This window comes from Rhinolophus hipposideros, assembly GCF_964194185.1.
Source record: "Rhinolophus hipposideros genome assembly, chromosome: 2".
In the NCBI taxonomy this organism is placed as follows: Eukaryota; Metazoa; Chordata; class Mammalia; order Chiroptera; family Rhinolophidae; genus Rhinolophus; species Rhinolophus hipposideros.
Window position 1 is genome coordinate 90,818,200 of NC_138048.1, and position 21,627 is coordinate 90,839,826.

A 21,627-nucleotide genomic window follows, 5' to 3' on the forward strand; every position below is an offset into this window, starting at 1 on the left:
ATACAAGTCTACAACATTATAATTTTCCCTAATTTTATTTAGGAATAGTAATTAAGCATATTAAATCAATTTATTTCATGGGACAAATATTATAATCTGCAAAGAAAAATCCAATAAAATTAGGGTAACATGACAACTTTTCATTAAATTAAGTAACTGACTTAAACTCTTTAACTTGACACTGTAGCTTAATTCTTAAAAATAATGTAAAGCTACACATGTATTTTAGATACATCGGCATATATGTATTGATCATCATTGAGGTTTGAAAAAATTCAGTCAAAAACATAAGTTTTTAGTCACAGGTTTAGATATAAACATAGAAATTATGAAGAGTAAGATCAAACATAAGAATTGTAATCTGTGGTAGCCCTCATGTTTGTATGTTTAGGACAAATGGCTCTCTAATACTTTTCCCAACATTACCAGGATTTGGTACTTATTCAACCAGTAGCAGTGGAAAAATGCAGGCCTCCAATAAAGGGTAAGAAAACATATCTGATTAAATTTTCTGTATAGAAAACCAGGTCTAAAAGTATGGGGATGAAAGGGTTGATGCCCAATTTCTTCACCAATCACCCCTTCTTTCCTGGATGATAATGAGTAACTCTAGAGGCCAGAGGCCAGGAGAATGTCAATTTCTGAGTGACTGAATGAAGGCATAGATGGTCCTTTTCAGATCTGCATTAGTCCAGTAAGACAAGAGGTCAGGGAAATGGATAGTTCAAAAATTGTATCCTCACTCCCAACATGGATCAACAACGTTGAAAAATCCAACTGGGTTAAGCCTAAGGATTTGGGACAATTCCTGCTCTAAATTCTCCTCCATTCCCAGAATTCATTGTGGCAACAATTAAAAAGGGGATTATAATTTAATCAAATTATTAGTTATCTTAATAAAGGAAATAAACTAGTACATAGTTTTCAAAAGAAAAGTTAAAAAAATGTTCAGAGGATATAGTTACTTGGTTGTGTAAGTTACTTCTTTAAAGTCAGAAAACTTTTTCTAAGAGTGCTGACTTATATCTGTGCATGTGAGGAATCTGTTTTTCCTATTTTAACTCTCCCTTTTAACTTCTGCATAGAGACTAGTTAATATCAGAGACAGCCCTCTTCTCTTAATAATCACACAGTATTCTCTCTTACTACTAGGTGAAAAACGTTCCTGTTCTTCCTGACCTTTCAGCATAGGCAGGCAATCTGGGCAAAGTTCAGCTCCAAGCAATGACCAAAACTAAGATAACATGCAAGTATTGTAAAGGTCAGATTCTGTTCCTCCATACTCAACCAAATACTAAATTTTGAAACACATATTACAACATTCTATCTTTAAGTACATTTAGCTGTATACATTTCTTTCTTCCTTATTACTTAAGAAAAAGTGTGTGTGTGGAGGGGGGGATAGGCGAGTTAGGGGTGTAGGTGATCAAAACAAATACGATAAATTTTTAAGTAAAAATAAATAACTAAATAATAATACAGTAAAAGACCCATTGCCATTAATCCCTCTCAAAATACCCCCACTCCTTTGAACACATTTTTCCCGTCATTCTTGCCATTTTCTGAAACAGCTGTGGAAGTCCTCTTTTGTGAGTGTCTTTAGTTGCACTGTCATGACTGCCTCAATGTCCTGAATCAATTCAAAATGTTTTTCTTTAATGATCATTTTGACTTTGGTGAAGAGCCAGATGTTGCATGATGCCAGATCTGGTGAATAAGGTTGAAGAAGACACACCATAATGTTTTTATTTGACAGAAATTATCGTGTCAGAAATGATGTGTGAATGAAGCACTGTCATGATGGAGGTTGAAGTAAAGACACTCGAGAAAGAGGACTTCCAGAACTGCTTCAGAAAACAGCAAAAATGATGGGATAAGTGTGTTTGAAGGGAGGGGGTGTATTTTGAGGGGGGTTAATGACAATCTGTCTTTTACTGTTTTATATATATATATATATATATATATATATATATATATATATATTACTGTTTATATATAATTTAAACATTTACCATATATTTTGATCACACCTTGTATGGATGAGAGAATCCTAGGGTAAGATAGCACTCTAAAGGCTGTTTACTTACTCAATTTCCATCAATGCCAAGGAATGTGATTAAAGATTAAAAGATACAAGGACGGAGAACTGTCAGAATGTCACTTAGCAGTGCAATTAACCTCATGTCATAAACTTTGGGGGAGGAAGAAGGGAAGAAACAAGACATGCATGAGGATGGCAGCTCATAAAACACTATGCTGCACAAATACACTATACAATAAGTGGACAAAATTATATAACTTCACCCCCCACACACACACAAAAGTACTCGATTTACAAGTAGTTAGTTTTCATGTAAATCTAAGATAATGACCTAAGGAAGTTGCCATATATGCCTACTAAAACTTCATCAGACACCAGATCAAGTTCACTGAGTTACAATCTTTTTGACTGCTGTGCTGAATGAGAGAAGACAGATCTTGTCAGAGTTGGATACTAATTCATTGTGGGCTGAGGTACTGAATATTTTGTGGGGTTTCCTAAAAGAAGCTAAGCCTAGCTCCCCAGCCAGATTTCCACATAATGCCAAACAGATTTTATTATTTCATTAATTTAGGCTACATAGAATGGATAGAACGTAACCTTCAAATTTCAGCTCAAAAGGAAAGACAACCTGAATCCCATAAAATGGAAAGGGATAAAGAGAGACTCAAAGCTTTAGTCAGAGTTTTCCACCTGCAAAACGAAATGTCCCTGCACTCATCATAAAAGGAAGAAATAAGAAGAAGGAAGAAATAAAGAAAATTAATAAACATGTGTAAAAAGGACAGGACCACAACTCTTCAAAATAACAGAAGAATGCAGCCTCATATATTTTGTAGCCCAGGATGATGTAATGAAGATTTAATTCAATAAGATAAGTGATCGCAAATTTAGTTTTTTTAAATTCAGAATACATTTTCTGAGCTAATTTTCTGGGCAAATCTTCAGGCATTTTCTGATCTAAAGATATCAATTGAGAAACAAACTATTATATAAAATTTTAAAATTACATGGGATAAAAAAGAGTGAATGAAAACTGAATTGTAGTCAATACAGAGGTAAAGAGCAAAAGTTGTTTTTTTTGCAGAGAAAATGATAAATATGGAGGTGAGAAAGTTAAATATAATCCATTTCCCTGTGAGAATTATAACATATAAAAAAGAAAAAATAATAATTATGTTATAATAGTTTTCTTCTTTCTTCAAATTCTTCAATTAAACTTCTGTTTACTTTAAGTGAAATAAATTTAATACTGCATGTTCAGTTAGTATATGAAATAACACTATTAATGTTATATCAAATATCTCTTTGCTGAACACATCCATATAGAGAAGGCTATTCAGTAAATAATTGTATTAATTTGGCGGATTTAATGGTTTAATGTTAACATTTTACAGAAAGCCACATCAAAAACAATAACTTCAGCATTCTATATTATCTAGACTTGCATATTCTCCCTAATTGGTATGATGATGGTGACTGGGAAAGGTTACCACATTTGTTTTTGCTTTTGTTTTGTAAACTATATGCATACTGAACAATTATTTGGTCAGAACATATGCATAAGCAGTTGCAGAATGAACTGTATTTTTAAATAATTCCTCCCTGCATTCTCCAAAGGAAGTTACTAAATTAGATAGAAACTAGATTTAAGATTACAATCTGTCCCCATAAATTTTTCGCAAGTGAAGTGTTCTTTGTTGCTTTTTGTATCACAAAGTTGCACTGGAATTGAATGTTCTGGTTCTGCCTATGAACTGGACAAGCACTAACTTTTTTATTATTGCTTTTGCCCCTCCCCCCAACTTTCATTTGTTTAAAAATTGAAAATGAGGCATTAGTTTCAGGGTATTTCAAATGTTTTGGGGAATATATAGCAGAGGTGCAACCAAGAAAAAGTAATTTGGAGGATTTAAGGGATTTGAGAAGCAAACTAAGAGATAAAGAGCCTTCAGTTGTCTCAGTAAACTGGGAAAGGCATCCATCATATCACTGTTAAAAACTATGGTCCCAGTGGCTGCAGACATCACAAAGTATCTCAGTAATTTGCTTCCAGAGGGAGAGGTACACTTTTTTTTTCTAGAAATCTATGATGAAAAAATCCAGGTGAATCCCATTAGTACTGAATACTTTCTATGGTGGTATTAAAGCTTAGCAGATGACTTCCAAGTGAAGCACACTCCACTATAAACAAAGGGAATTCAAAGGTCCTTGAATGGGGCTGAAAAATAAGCTACTCAAAATTCCTGTGATCCTTCAAAATGAAGGTTGAAATCTTCCCAATCTCTAAGCCTGAGGCTAAGAGATGATACATGACTTTGAGAAAGAAAGGGTTCCATCGATATTTGGGTTGTTTTCAGCTACTGCTAAAAAAATAATAAATAAATAAATAAATAAATAAATAAATAAATAAATAAAAAATAATAATAATAATCAAAAATAATAATTTGGAGTGAACAGTCAAGCAGAAAGTATTAAATCTAGTGTATGAGAAAAGGTTTTGATTTTTTTTTCTCAGATGCTAAATCGAACTTGCTTACCTTGAATAGAGGCACAAATCTAGAATAGCAACTATGTATGTTCAAATGAAAAGGAAAAACTCAATTTAAGAGGCATAAAACAGAAACAAGATAAAAGAATCAGATACAACTACAGTTTATGATCATGGAAGACAGAATCGTCTCAAGTAATTAGTCCCCTTGGGCTTTTTTTTTTCCTCCGAAAACAGAAAAGTACTTCTATCTGATATTCATAAACACATTCATTTTTCTTCTTTAAGTTTGAAGAAGGCAAGAGTCACATTTTGACAGTAATAGGAAAAAGTGAATCCAGACAATGTGCTAAATGCACTGTATGTCTTAACTCCCTTGAAGAAAGCACTGGGTTGATCTGATTAATATACCTGTATTTTAAAATAAGTGAACTGAAGCACCAAGAAGTTAAATCGTGTGTCTATAGTCACATCATTAATAAGTGACAGGGATGAGATTCTAACCTATGCATTGAAAAACAAGTGTCTGTGTATCTATCTTAAGTATGTATGTTTTTCTTCTTTATCTTCATCATCATCATCATCATCATCATCATCATCATTTGTTTCATTTCTTGTTTTTACTCCTTTTCCTTTTTGGTTTTATCTTCACATGTAAAAATAGCAGAGGAGGTGTGAAGAGGCACTGCCTGGAACAGCCTGTTTGCTCGTTCTATGCTAATGCTGTGCTTTCAACACTCCTTGGGCCTGAATGTTTGCCACAGACAATTAAGCAGATGATAGATGAACTCTTGGTTTTCCTGAGATGTAAAATAAACTATACAGTCTGAAAATATCAACAGGCAATATGAATTATGCGTCCTTGCAGACTAGTTTGCATTTCTATCAGCCTCAAATTGTTTCTTATTTTTGAACCATAAACATGTCACAATATTGTTTAAAGGTCACAAAGTGCATTCCTTTTTTGCCAGCTGAGCTAAATATAAAAATTCAATATTACTGCATAATCATAATTTGTTCATGGGATTATAAAATGTAGCAATTAACATATTTCAGTGATAAAATTATGCAAATGTATGGTGAATATATATGTATATATACACATTTCAATACATGCCAATGTCTCTAAATCATATTTCTAGCAGCATTTGGTACTTACTCAATATTTGATTAAATTCATGTATATTCAATGCATGCCTTTATTTCAACATCTATTTTATTATTTTTTATTCGTTATATATATATGTATATATGTATATATACATATATATATAGTTCTTTTTTAATGCTGACCTCATTACTTAATGGAAAAATTGCTTTTAAAGTAAGTTGCATGCAAAGAATGAAAAATGTACACACTTTTCTTGGGAAATGCAGCACAGTGCTAACAGAAGTGAGATAAAAGTAAAAAAAAAAAATTCATTTATTCTCATATTTTTTAACGTTTTCCACTTAAAATAGAAAATCATAGAGAGAAACTAAGTATATTATGCATTTTTATTAATAAATGAATATTTGACAGAAATATAAAATGTTTATGGAAGAGAGACACATCAATTTTGAAGTTACTCCTACCTCATAAGGGATTAAAAGAAATGTTGGACGGGGCTTCCACTGTAGAAGACGCGTTTTGCTTCAAACACACACACATTCATATGCACACACAGGCACACATCAGTTGATCAAATGAATATATAATAAACCACTGAATAGTTGACACATGGGTATCTTATTATTTTTGGCATTTTTCTACAGTTTTTCAAATATCTTTTCATTTTAAAAGCAAATAGCAGGTAAAGCAAAAACACAATAACATGAGAAAATGCTAGTATATTTATAAAATATATTTAAAACTAGAAACAGATTAATTAAAAAGATAATTTTCAAATAAGCAGTGAAGAAAATTCTCAAAAACAAAAATTGTTTCTTTGGAAGTCTGATGTTACATATTAACAGGGATTTTTGAATCTGTTTTGGGCATTAGGAGCATTTTTATAGAATTGTATCAAAGTATTTGAGAAAATGTCATCAGGGTATGAATATTTATACTAGAAAATTTTTAAAAAACTTAAATGAGACAGGATTTTTAAAGGGAAAATAAGTCATAAATTATTTTATTAATATTCTCAGGATAACAGGAGTGGTATTGAATAAAAGTTTACTTGTGAGAGAACCATAACTGGTAAGGGGAGGAGAGGTGAAAAATAGAATACATGACATTAACATTTCTATATGGCGTACCCATATCACATTCCTTTTACTAATTTTAAAATTCCCATATATCTACCCCATGCATAAGGTGGTCAGATGAAGAGTATGTTTTGAAGATAGACACAATTATATTTCCTGAAGGATTGGATAAGAAGAAATAAATCGATATTAAGATGGTGCTATTTATTATTTTTCAATATTATTATTGTTATTATTTTGGCTGTCATTGATTTAGATTAGGAAATTCTGAAGGTATTGAGGGGTTTTTTTTTTGGGGGGTGGTGGTAAAAAAGAACAAGTCAACTTTAAATAGGCCAAATTAGAGATATATAAGTGGTGAGGTCCAGTAAGCACTTCAATTTCCAAGTTTGAAATATAGAAAGATTTGGATGGAATATAATTTATGGAGACATTGTACATAGATAACACTTAAAGCCATAAAACTTAAAGAGAAAAGAAAGTGTGCTTATGGTGCCCATATGAGGTTCTTGATCATGGATTTAAAGTGAGACCACACAACATTGGTAATAGAAAGTTGGGTGTGGGCAGGGTGGTGGTATTGGTGGAAAATATGAATAAGTGATAGCAAGGCAAGGTATATGCAAAGGACACTTGTTTCTGGCTCTGCTACCATTTCCTCTGTTGAAATCCAACTTTCTGAGCCATGTTTTGCCAACTTTGAGGTAAGAATAAGAAAATTTCGTATCTCACAGCGTTGATGTAATACTTAAGATATGTGACGTAGAGCATTTGCCATTATATGTGACATGTAGAAAGGGAGTGATGAAGTCTAGCTGCCTTCTTTGCCTTAAGATTGAACATACAAATACTAGCTTTGGCTGAAAACTCATCCTTTTAAACATCCAAATAATTATCATTTTTAACATTTTATATAATATAAAATTAATTGTGATATCTTGACTGGTGGAGTAAATTCTCATAAAACAACAAAATGGATATATAAACATAGAATTATAATCACAAATACAATTCACATAACTTAAAAATACCTAAAATTGTTAATCTTCTTGAAGTCAATTTCACAGTAATGAAAAGCTGCCAAGACCCATGTAATATTATTTCACCTTTATCAAATTTCCAGTCTTTTCAATGTTTTTCATGTCACTCATAACGACAGAGTTCAAGTTCTAGTTTGTCAAGATGGAGCACAGATCACAGTGTGTCACCAGGGGCTCTAAAAAGTAAAAAAGAGTTAATGTGCCTTTAATATGTCATTATATTCCATGGAAAATTACGGTCCTTGGGGAATTTGGGTTAGCTAACATATGAAAAGATACTCTGTCATAAAATTTAAAGAATAGTTAAAGAAAATGTATTAAATCCTTTCACATTTAAGATGCAGAATGAGATAAAGAAGCATGGTTTTTGAAACAAGACAATATCTCTATATTTGTTTAATGTTGATCTCCAGACAAAGGAAATTACATAATGCAAACTGAAATCATTTGAAAAATTCCTTAGGTAATTGTTTCAAAAAAAGGAAAAGTTTACAGTTTTAGCAAGCTGAAAATATATTGAATCATAACATTTTTAATATAGTTCGAAAAAGAAATTTGAAATATTTTTGTTATTCTTATTTTTTCCTGGTTTCTTTTCTTTTTTTCTTTCTTCTTTTTTAAAAATGATATTTATTGGGGTGACAATGGTTAGTAAAATTACTTAGGTTTCAAGTGTGCATTTCTATAATAATATTTTTGTTATTCTTTATAGTTTCAAATATTACATGAGTAGGAGCTTTAACTGAGCAATATAGAAATGATTATCTAGCTTCCTTTTGTAAAAGATCATAAAGTTTAATGTGGATATGAACTACACAATTTTCAAAATGCTTCTTTCCTTCTAACAAGAATAGTCTTATCATTTATTTTTCATGCACAGAAAGAAAAAAAAAATGTGTTATTCAGAAGAATTAAGGTAAAAGTATCAGATAGGAAAAAATCAGTCGTTAGCAACCAGTGGACAGGTATACCATCGTTTTCCCTATGTTAGGAGGCTGCTTCTTTCACTGAGCTATTATATATTTTCCTCTAACTATGCACCACTAACATACTCTTTCAAAAAGGATTCGATGAATTGATAGATATCAGACCATCTGTTGCTTAGAATGAAGCACCTTTTCTGCCTTAAAGAAATTCCATATAATAATGGAGAAGACGATTGAATTGCTTATTTCTAAGAATCTGAAAGTGTCTTAGGGGTCTTCTTTGCTTTTTGGTTTGTTTATTTTGTGATTGATGGCTTTCTCAGCATTATCAGTCATAATAATTAGGTATGAGTATCTATTATTGTGATTATGCTTATGTTTACATTTAAATATATAGAGCAACTTTGACGCATTTACATGTAAATATGTAAACTTTAAATAATTGGCATCATTAATCATTTATTAACTAATGGGTGCTGTATCATTTGAGATATTATATATTTTGCTACAATAAATGTCCTTAATGTCTGTGGTCATAGCGATGAAATATTATTTCCTGTTCATGATCATGTCCAGTATTCCTTAGGTAACTTTTCTTGACAGGTATATGAAATCTATTTGTTTTGATCCCATGGAAGACACACATAAAAGAGTTAAATAGCAGTATGAGTAATTGTGGTAATTCATTATGGTTTGGAAAAATACAGAAGCTCAAAATATATGCCTGCCCTTAAAGAAGGTTATAGTTTTGTTCCATATAATCTACATTCCAGGATGCAAATGACAAAGCGGTCTCTTACTGGACAGGGTCTGGAAGAGGGAAAACAGATATGGAAAAATCACACCCTGGTCCACATATGACTAATGGAATGTTCTAAAGTTCCACATGATGGACATAAACGATCACCTTTCACCCCTGCCTCGAGTGAGTCATGATAGAAGAAAATAAGAATATTTAGAGACAATATTACATCTACCACCATGCTTTAGCAATCATTTCATGTCATACCATTTAGTGTACAAATAAGGAAATTAGCCAAGAAGAACACAAAGGACTTGTCCAATAGTACAGCTATTCAATGATACTAATGCATATCTTAACATGCTCATGTAATCAAGGTCCTCTTCTTCTCAAGATTAGTACATAGACACATAAGTGTTATTAAAACTCTCCTTATGTTTTTTATGACAGTGGAGGAAGTGAAAACTAGGAAAAAGCAGATGGCACAAAATGGGTCTTAGGATACTATTATTAAATAAATTGCTAATAGCAATATATGCACTTAGAATTTACTTCTATATTGAGTAAATTGCCTCTGCTTATTTTCATGTCTAAAATAATTATTCCCTTGGGAATCACAAATTCTAATGAGAAATAAGTATTTGTAGGAAACCATATGTTCATATGCAAAGTAGTGCTATAAACTCTAGAAATCTTTCAGCCCTCTTTCTATCTAAAACCTATACCTTCTTCCAGCGCAGGCATATCTTTTGAGCTTCTCTATTTTTCCAAACCATAATGAATTACTATAATTACACATGTTGTTATTTGAGTCTTTTATGTGTGTCTTCCATGTTTTCAAAACAAGTAAATTTCATATATCTGTAAATACAAGACCATGGTTTCATTCAGCCCTGAACATAAAGTTATCACATAATGAACACTCTATAAATACCTATTTAGTTGTTAAAATTGTAGACTTTGTGTTAAAACAAAAATGATTTTCTACTATCAGCTCTAAACCCTGATTAGCTCTATAGAAGGAAAAATAAAAATTATCACTCTCAGAACAGCTCAGTATTTTTAATGACTTTTTGATATGTTATTTGCTTGAAGTTTTTAGACAAATCAAATTCAAATAAAAACAAAAATATCCCATTATGTTTTTCAAGGAAATATAATGAATGGATTGATGGAATTTCATTGAAATAGGTCTAGAAATGTCAACTTGACACAGTTCTGCACATTTTAACTATATGTATCTGGGGGAGGTCCTTAATATACTTGTTTCAGTTTCCTCATTGGTATCATGAAGAAACTACATTATTTCTACAATTATTTTTAACTCTCAAATGTATAATTTATGCTTAAACAGTTGAGTGGAATCTTACCTTTTGGGAAAAACGAAGTATGCACTTAGCTTAAAGCATAAAGCCATGCATTTTCTGTTTTCCTAAGCCATATAGCTATGGGCATTTTTTTTTTATTGCAAAGTAAAAATACCAACACATATTTAATTCTTGCTCTGAAAGCAATACCACTGTAATTTATGTTTTGCAATGAAAGCTTAATGTGGAATAAGAAATAGTATGTTATAATTGAATATAATGATGAACAGTGTTTCCCTGAGTGCTTATCTTAGTTTTATTCTATTTATAATTTTACATTATAAACACATAGTGAGCTGTCCAATGATAAGGCCTAGTCTTTCTCTATATTTTGACAAATATATATTCAAACAGAAAGTATTTATAGATTAGATTTGTAGGAAAGTGCAATCCATTTAATTGCTTTGGATAAGTATTTTGTTATGCACATGTCACAAAATAAACATTTTCACACGTATTACCTCATTTAACCAGCCCCATTGTTCATCATACACTCCAAACAATGCTTCTGTGCTGTCTTTTCCTGTCTTCCAAGAAAATGCTTTCTGTAACCTCAGCTGTTCCTGCCAGTATCAGTCCAATAACAAGCTTGTGGACAAGACAATACTCAGTTCATAATGAACAAGTCAAGTTCCAAAAGCACTTAATGTTCAATGATCAAATTTTCATTTTCTACCAGATTCCAGTGTCATTATAGGTGCTTTCTCTCAAAACAACAATCATCTATGAAAGAAGGCATGGTTTTACTTCTAAGCCCTAGGGTTTTACACCATGATTCACTGATGTTAGTCTCCAGAGCTCATCAGAGCATTCCTATTCGCCACAAATCCTTTAAGCACTGCTTGCTTACTAGTTTTATGTATTGCATGAGCTGAGTAGCTGCCTATAACTTCTGGACCTACTTCAGAGCTTACCTTGCTCTAGGTCCTACTCAAAGATGGGAGACTTCCTGGTTGCCCAGGAAATATTCCTACTAGTAGCTCACTGAAATGTGGAACGTTGCTTCCCAAATCTGAAGAGGCCCACTGAGGGCTGTGCTTCTGTATTAATGGCAGGCCATGCAACCACAACAATTTTCAGTTCTCTTTAGAGGAGATAGACTGACATGCTCTTGGCTGAACTCCACTAGCAACATCACTAAGAGTGTGGGTCCCTGTCATTTTTTTTTGCTTTTCTCTCAACCTCTAACATAATGTGTACTACTAAAGGATATAAGTTACTTATTTTCCTTCTCTCATCAGCTCCAGTGTCAACAAAGTAGTGAAACAGTGAGATATTCTGCAGGATGTCAAAAAGATCTAATTTGGCATCATAGTCAGTAGACTATGATGGACTGCAAAGTTGACATCAAGCTGAGGTGAGAAACTGAAGGGATACTGTTTGTCTGGCCTGTAAAGGTGAACGGCGTTTGATCATTCTTTCAAGTCACCATAGAGATAAAAGCATTTGCTAAGTCAACAGCCGGATATCTGGTCACAAGGTTTTATTGATTTGCTTCAGTATATGTACTACAGTGACAACAGAAGCTTATAGTAGAGTCGCTTTCTGATTATCATAACCTATAATCATTCTCCAAGGTTCATCTGCTTTCTTTACAGATGAAATAGTAGGAGATGGAGTAGAAATCGCCAAACATTGACAATAGATTAAATTCCTGGCACCAATTTAGTGACAGATAAACCTCATATTTTCTTTTATTCCTCTTATATTGAGTTACCTCTGTGCTTTTTTAATAGAGAACTGATGGTAAGCTCACTAGAACTTTAATGCACATTTGAGAAATATGTGTTACCATTATTACCCACAGGTAATTTAAGGATTTTCTTCAACAGTAAATCCCTACACAATTGAGGCATATAAAAAATAAACATGCTAACATTATACCAATATGTATAAATATAATCTTTATTCCTAACCATATTACAATTTCATGATTTCATATACTGTATAGTTTTCCTCTATTGATAAAAATGAATTACCCTCAACTCCATCTGAATTTTTCCTTTTATTTCTTTTTTGAAAGCTTTTAAATAGTACCTTGCTCCATCTCCTGTTACAATTCAAAACAATTATAAATGCATTAAAAAGTAGTCTGGTCTCTGGACTTTAGTTCAGCATATTTAACTCCTAACTACAGTTCATTATGAATATGACAAAATTTCCCATGGACTACCAATATTCACTGAAAACACATGTGAATTGTTGATAGGAAAAAACATTGATCTAGTAGACATCTCTGTTTATAAAACATATTTAATTTAGTTTTTTTGTTTTTCCCTTATACTAATTAGATGTTTACCTCACTTATATTGAAGCCAAAAGTTCTTAAGTATAAAACTAATTTTCTGACATTTAGGAAATGGTAAACTTAGATAGCTATTATTTCTAAAATTTATTTTCTTCATCCATGAAATGGTTATAAGACAAAGGGTCCAGTTTACCAAAGGAGTTTTAGGTTGGCACTATAATACGTAAAGCCCAATAAACTTCATTTCGGACCAAATTTACCTACTTTTCAGAAGGGATACAAGGGAGGTGGCTCTGTGCCCAATAACACATAGATTAGATATATTAATGTCAGATACAGCTTCTAGTTTTCCTAATCATTCCACATAGGGGCATATATCATCACAAAGATGAGATTGAGTGAGCAGGGACTGATTTGGCTCAACTAAGTCTTCAGATTGGGATCTATTCAACTTTCATACCTTCCTAGTCACATAGTACCCTCAAGAGAATGTAAATTAACTCCCATTTTCTGATGCATATCATCAATTATAAAACAAGATGATATAAAAATAGCATTTATATCAATCACAGTTCACACAATATAATCTTTCCAGGACCAGGTACAGTATTTAGCAAACTACGGAAACCTCATTTATCTTGGCTAACTATACATTTCTTGATTTAGTCAAGAGTCAAATCTTTATGTTTCCCTGAAGCTAGGGAAACAATTAATGTTTAATTATTCACCTGTTTTGTCAAATATGTGTCCAACCATATGACAATATTTTTTGGTATGCATTCCTTGGATATTTTTTTTGTAATTCTAATTCCAGCCACGTCTGTAATATTATTTGTTGCACAAAAATGTAGACATGTTAAAATACCAAAGACTATCAGATCATTTCCTCGACCTTCCCAGCAAAAATACTATTATTATGTATCATATATTTTTCATTGCTGAGTAGGATACTATTGACCAATGTGTGCATGCGCACATGCACACACACACACACACACACACATACACACACACACACACACACACACAAACAAAACAAAACACTGAATCCTATCTAGTGAAAGGCCCAACCATATCCAGCAATCAAAGAACAAGTTTTACCAATGCTTCCTCGTATCATGTTGGATTACAGTCTATTTCTCTTCCATGAGAACAGCACAATGATGATTCCTAATTTCTCTCATCCTGGCTAATAGAACTGTGTGGTATACATGTTAATTTAAATTAGTGACTGTGAGTCAGTTATTGTAAGATCAACCCTATCATTGTTAAGATTGGCCATAATGTTCCATAGATGTAGACAACCGGAACACTTAGTCACCGACCATTTAAATATACCAGTTTCCATTGCAAGTGACATACCAGTGAGTTCTTCTTGAGTCCACATGACTAACTGCAGAGTGATTGGCAGTTTAGTAATATATATACTCCATTTACTCATTGCTTCATCATCTTTCATGCCAATTTCTGAGTTTGGTCTTTGTTCTAGAAGAATAAATACTCCCTTTAGTGTCCCCAACTAGTTTAAAGACTTTTATTCATTATCTGGGTGTGATGCTTCAGGAAAACCAGTGTTGCAGGGCTACAGTGACTTTTTGCATTCTCATGTCATTAATTTGGCATCTGTTCAGTTTATATCACCGCAAATGCTATTGCCACCAAGTAGCTATAGTATGGGTCCAGTTCAAACAAAAATGTAAACACATCCAAAAGTCATGTGTCATCTGGACTTTAGTTTCAGCATATTCAACAGTTCATTGTACAGTTCATTGTGAATATGACACAAGGCTTTTCATATCCAAATTTGTAGGTAGAATCATTAGTGGTAGGAACCCATTGTATCAGGTCAATGTTCACCCCCATGGACAGCATTCTGATTACACCAGCTTCTGTTTTCATAGTGTCCTGTCCACTTTCAGGTTTGGTGTTGTCACAATAACAAAGCAGACTCTGACATGGCAACGTGACTTCTTTTATCTGAGGGGGTCAACTTTGTACACAGCATCAGAACGGCTGTTTATTGCCAACTGTCAGTCACATACACACAGTCTGATTCAAAGGTAGCATATCTCTTGAGATTAATATACATATATGTGTATATATGTATTACAAAATATTTGTAAAAATCTTACAACATAATGCAAACTATGCAAAATAAGTGTTACAAATGTAGCACAAAAATATGAGCAATTAATAATTCCAGTAGTCTATCATCCAGGTAGACTCCAAATGACTCAAGTAGAGTCTTGGTGTAAATCTTAAAATTTGGTTCTCTCAGCATAAGGCATGACTCAGAATCACAACAATGATAAACCTTTAAGGGTTTTATTCCTTGATATGAGATACTTTCTTGGGAAATGTGTGATTATAATATTTTTTGGTATCTTTATTCATTTGATTTAACCATCGTTTTATTCCCATCATTAACAAAAGACACATGGGCACATTGATAGGTGTTTGTTGCATTAAAGAATGACTTGAAGATTGAATGATGTAGAAAATTTAACTATCCAATTTATGGATAACCAAGAACATTTTTACTGTAAATTCTAAGTAAATTTTGAGATATGTGTGTAGATGAATACACATAGATATAATTTTAAGTAGACAATTTGTGTCTTGGAATTTTTATGCATATTTTTATTTTATAAACTATAACAGATCTACATTATTGTGCCAGAAACCCATAGAAATATATTTTCTAGACTGAATCTGTATTCAGTTTAGAAGTGTGTGTGTATGTCTGTGTGTGTGTGTGTGTGTGTGTGTGTAATAACTCAATAAAATGAATATGGAAAGTCTTTTTGTTAACTAAACAAAAGTCAATTGCCTCTCTCTTAGTAACAACAGAAACAAAACCTTTATTAATTAATTATATTACTATCTTAAAGCATAATTTTGAGGACAATTAACTTTAAAACTTGATTATCATCACCACTTTGAGTAAAGCTTATATTGTTTGTCTAAGTCTAGATAAATTGTATCAAAAACAGTTGATATAAATAAAGACTTAGTTTTTGAATTTTAATTTATTTAGGCCTCTCTTTGTTTTTCTTTTTAACTATAATTATATGGTAAAATAAACACATATACCAATTTTTAAAATATAAAAGCTAGGTTGTTTTTATATTCCTTAAGAGGAGTTAATATACAAATTCACTTTATTACAACTAAAAACTATATTAATATTATAATCTTTGAAAATGTATTTAGTGACTAAAACCCTAAATAATATATTACAAATCAATATGCATTCAAAATGTTCAACAGAACATTGACCCAACTTTTAGAATTAGAGAAATAAAAAACACCGTTAATTATGCTAGTTTGGTACATCTGTAAATACTCATTTCTCTTTATTCAGCTAGTAAATAATAGCCCAGACTTGGGTCATATTTATAATTACAATTTCTATATCGTACTCCTGATATAGAAATAAGGTCCAGATAGAGCACTATTCTGATTTTTGCCATCGATGAGCAGACAAGTTAGTATTTATTTTATAATAACTTATAAATAATCCATGCTAACATTTATTGTAATATACTTGCATTGTCTCATGTATTTCTGGATCTTTTCCTTTAATCGTGTCAGATAACTGACAACAGTAATAAAGAGAATGCATTGATTATAGAGTGGGATTCTTGTAGAAAACATATGTGACCTTAAATCCATTTTATACTTAATGTTACATATCATTAGACCAAAGTATTCAAAATATCTTAGAAGAAAGCAAATTTTAAAAATTTCAAATAAGTCATCTACAAGAGAAATAAAGTCTTAATATGTTCAAGGCATTTAAAGTAAGATAAGTAAGTTTAATGTAAATTTACAGGATCTTGTGCCCTGGCCTTTTTATCTCTTAGGGTGTACTTTAAATTGACGTATACTTTAGTCAATATAAAATGCAAAATTTAAGTGAAAAACGAGATATCTAACATATACATGGAGTAAAAGATGAACAGTTCTTAAGTTGTAAAAATTACAATTGATTCTGATGTCCAATTAACCCACAACTTGATGAATCGCAACTTGAGGAAATATTTAGCATATTAATTTGTTCTTATTTCCTTTTATTAATGAAAGAGTTTCCAGCTATAAACTGAATCTCTGGAACTGATTAAAGTACTGATTAAATAAAGACATGCTACGGTTTTGTTTTATTGTAGGTTTAAAATGGAAAACGATGAACAAAATGATGAATTAAAACAATCTAATTTATTTTAGTATTTAACTGGGACAAAATATTGCCTAAGTTATTACATTAATTTGACAAAGTTTAAATTTACTTATGAGGATAATAATGACATGCATTGATAGAAAGAAATTAAAATTAGAATACAATTTAAATATCAGTCAATATAAAAGAGAATAGCTTTTTAAAAAAATATAAGAACCTAAATCAAATACATTTTTAACATATTTTGGTAATTTAAATTTTAATATTCAAATTACAAAGAGGAAAAGTATCTGGTAGGTCTAATCCCATGAATTAGTCATTGAGCTCATGAAAACATATAGGTATATGTCATATACAACATATCACAAATACTTTGAGAAAAAATATTTCCAGTCAAATCTAAACATTCCTGGACTCTTTATTTTCATGTGGTAATTATTTAAATATTGTAGTTTTTAAGAAAGTGAACATTAAACAATAAAAACCTACTAAGTAATGATCATGTTTTATTGCCTCAAGAGGTTTATAAGAATAATTAATATATAAATATTGGTGCTTCAAACATGATTTGTTACTCTTTACAAAATAATTTTTCTTTCTTTGATATTTATAAATATATTTTAATGTTTGTACTCACAATAAATGATAAGAAACTCCACTCCATTTAACTCCATAAATGATGTAAATTCTAAGATTAATAACAAATAAATAATTTATTAAAACTCCCATTAATATTAATGAGATTTCCTAAAATTACTAAAAACATCCCTTTTTAAACGTTTTGGAATAGATTTTATAATAAAGAGAGAATAGACCTCTCTGCTAGGATCGTAATGAGCCAAACAAATATTGCAATGTTTTCACTGCAACATTCATCTCAAGTTTCTTTCTCTCAGTCTATTTTTATTCTTGTTGACTTCCCATTTTATTTTTCATATCATGTCAATAGAGTTAGGTTTTTTATTATTTGTTTTTTTAAATTTTGGAGCCTACCCAGCAGTTTTCTAAAACTATCCTGTGAGCTCTGTAATAAGTCATGTTCAGAAATGTGCTCCTCTAATGATTTAGGTTTGTGCCAATATTGCCATTTTTGCAAAATTTTGATAGGTATGCTGCTTATTTGTTTTATTTATCTATCTATCTATTTGTTTGTTTGTTTGTTTAAAATGGGTAACAATCGGCCCAGGGTGTTTACCCAGAAAATTAATAGCTGAAGAGCCATCATAAAACAGTTGAATGTTGGCTGAGATAAGAGTTCTGATTCCTAAAACATGAACTTGGAGTAACTCCACTTAAATAAGCGGGTATCTTCTGTTTTCACCAATTATGACTCTGATAAATTTTCACGAACAAATGTGTTAAGGGATTCTTCTTGCCAGTGTACTGTTTAGATTAGGTAAGCACTTGCTTTAACATTGTATGTGGAATCCAAAGCTTTTGGATCAGTCATTTCCACGTGTCATTACACAGGCAAATACAACTAGTATCCACTCACTTTAAAATGCCTCTTGAGACTTTATTCATAATGTATTATGCTTCTAATTTAAGACAATGCTCTTAGCCCAAAATATTTGTATAATTTCTTCTTCTTTCCAATTTTTTCCTCTCAACATCCCAAACTACTTTACTGTGACTTCTGAAATTACTTCTCCATATCTTATAAAATGACCCATCCTAAATCTGTGAACGTTCTACCCTTCAAATTGTAATTAAGTGTGTACTTACACCTGAAGCTATTGTAAGTAAGGTAATGATTTCTTGTTTTATCAAAGTCTCTGTGAATTAAAAACAAAACAAAATGTACTTATCCTATATACAGACTGTCATATATAGCTATACAGATGATGTAACTATAGATATGGATGTATTTATTTTGGTATCTCATACCAATTTATCACTGAAACATATAGAAAACTACTTCATGATTATCTATCTTGCTTAAATATAAAGCTGTTATCTTGCTCGCTAATGCTTGTATTTGGACCCCATTTCCATATATCTCAAGTACATTCAAATCTCTCTTGTGACTGCATCTTTGCACTTATTTTTAAAGTTAAATATTTGGAAATCCTTAGGGTTCATTACAGCTATCTGCTCCTGTTCTCTTGAAATTATAACATTTTCTTAGGGAAGTTTACATACACACACATACACGCGCGCACACACACACACACACACACACACACTTTCCAATTCTGCATAGGAATCAGAAATGTATTTCTGATTCACTTCTCTGTTCACAAAACTCTCATATATAACTACATGATTGGCATAGATTCTTGAATGTCTTACAGTTGTCTCAAGCAACTCAGAATGCTTAACAGAGAACTGATAATTTTCCTCAGCAGAGAACATTCTGCTCTCTGTCTCGTTGAATAGAATGCCTTACCATATAGTTTCACGTGACAGAAGTTCAACCTCACCCTGCCGTCATGCTCTCACTTACCCCCTTCACTCTGATCCCCGATTTATGTCAATTTTACCTGCAAAATATCTCTGACCTTCGAACTTTTACTCCTGCCCACTTTCATCTAAGTTGTCTTTCTGGCTATTGTGGGCATCCTGCTGTAGGATCTAATTAGCCAGTTGGAATCTAAAATAGTTCTTGTCCAACATGTTCTTCGTATTGTGACTAGGGTCTCTTCCCAAAGTATGAACTATTCAATATGACCTGCGTGAATCCCATCAATGTATCCCTATTGCCTTTCGGATAAATATGGAACTAAATTGGTCAGAAAAGTCTTATATTACCTGGTATTGTCCCTGATTCTCCCATAAATAGCATTACCTCCACATTCCTGACATAAGGACCTCCTGAATTTCTCATTCATATGATATCTCTACCCACCCAAGTCCACACTCTCTCGTTTTGCTTGTAATGTCTACTCCGTTTTTTACATCTCAATTCATATTTTTCTTTTTTCAAAGAAACATTGTCGATTTTTCTGATCTTTCCAACTACATAAATATCATCATTATGGACTAATTTGTAGCACTTGTTTCTATTTAAATGTTAATTTTCTTTAATTGATTATTTGGTTTGAAACTGTCATTACTTTACCATGACCACAATAAAGGCAAGGAATTGTGTCAACTTTTGCTTTATTATAATTTCCTCATCCCCAGATTAAGGTTTCATACATCACTGTTATGTGATAAACACTTTTTGAATTAATGACTGATTGAATGAATGAATGAATGAATCATTGAATGGAAATTACTGTTTAAAGTTACCAGTGTTTTATGTAATATATTCATGTTTTCTTAACATCCCTTCATATTATTGAAAAAAATACACCTCTACCAATCTCTCACTTTCTCTGGCCATATGGTACACTTGGAGATGGATTTCCTCAATGTACATAAGTAGAGAGAAGCTGTTGAAGAAGTCATAATTGGTTGTTAGACACACAGGTATCGGACTTTTCTTTTTAGTCTGTTCCTTCATGATCAAGTGTTAGAGGCAATCAGTCTTAAAAGCTGCTTATTGTCATATTTATGTTCTGATTTAAATTCCTTTTAAGTATCTTTTGAAATTAATGTGAGCTTCATGTTATTTGTTCAACACATACTGAGTCTGTAGATATTATGGTTTTGCCACTCTTCTAGGCTCTGAGAAAAGGTTGTTTTTTGTTGTTGTTTGTTTATTTTTAATAGGCCACTAAGAAGGTATATTCGTATAGGAGAGGGAAAAATCACAGGTATGTGAAATAGTGAAAAGTGCTATTAAAAATAATGTATGGAAGCAGTTTAAAAGATTATCCAGAATGTCTTTTTTAAATGGAACATACTGGAGCAGAGCCCTCATGAAGAGATATAATAAGCCATATAGATTCCTATGAAAGACTGGTTATAGAATAAGTCTGGGGTACAATAAATCTGGATCAGAGTGAACAATAATAGTTAAGATCAGAGCAGTAGCCAAAAGATTATTTTAAATGTGTAAGCCATGAGAAGAACTTTCCATTTTCTTCTGAGTAAATTGGGAAGGTTTTGGAGGATTTAAACAAATAATAAGATATGTATAACTTGTATTTTAAAAGGATAATTTTGACTCCCTTATAGAATGGAAATTAGGGAGTAAGTGTGGAATTGGGGAAATCAGTTTGGGAGCTATTATAAGAGGCAAAGAAAGAGCTATTGGCTCAGATAGGATGGTAGTTATGAGTTAAAGAGAAGTGGTTAAACACAGAGTATATGTTGAGGATAGAGCCAACAGGATTTGCTGATGCATTGGATTAAAGTGTGAAGAAAGAGAGTATGAAAACAACTTCACAATTTAAAAAAAATCCATATATGCTTTTTATATTATTATTTTTTTATATTATATTTTTCTTATTTCATTATACTTGGATTTATTTCTTCAGATGATCTGTTAATTTAATCAACTGAAGTTTTCTGA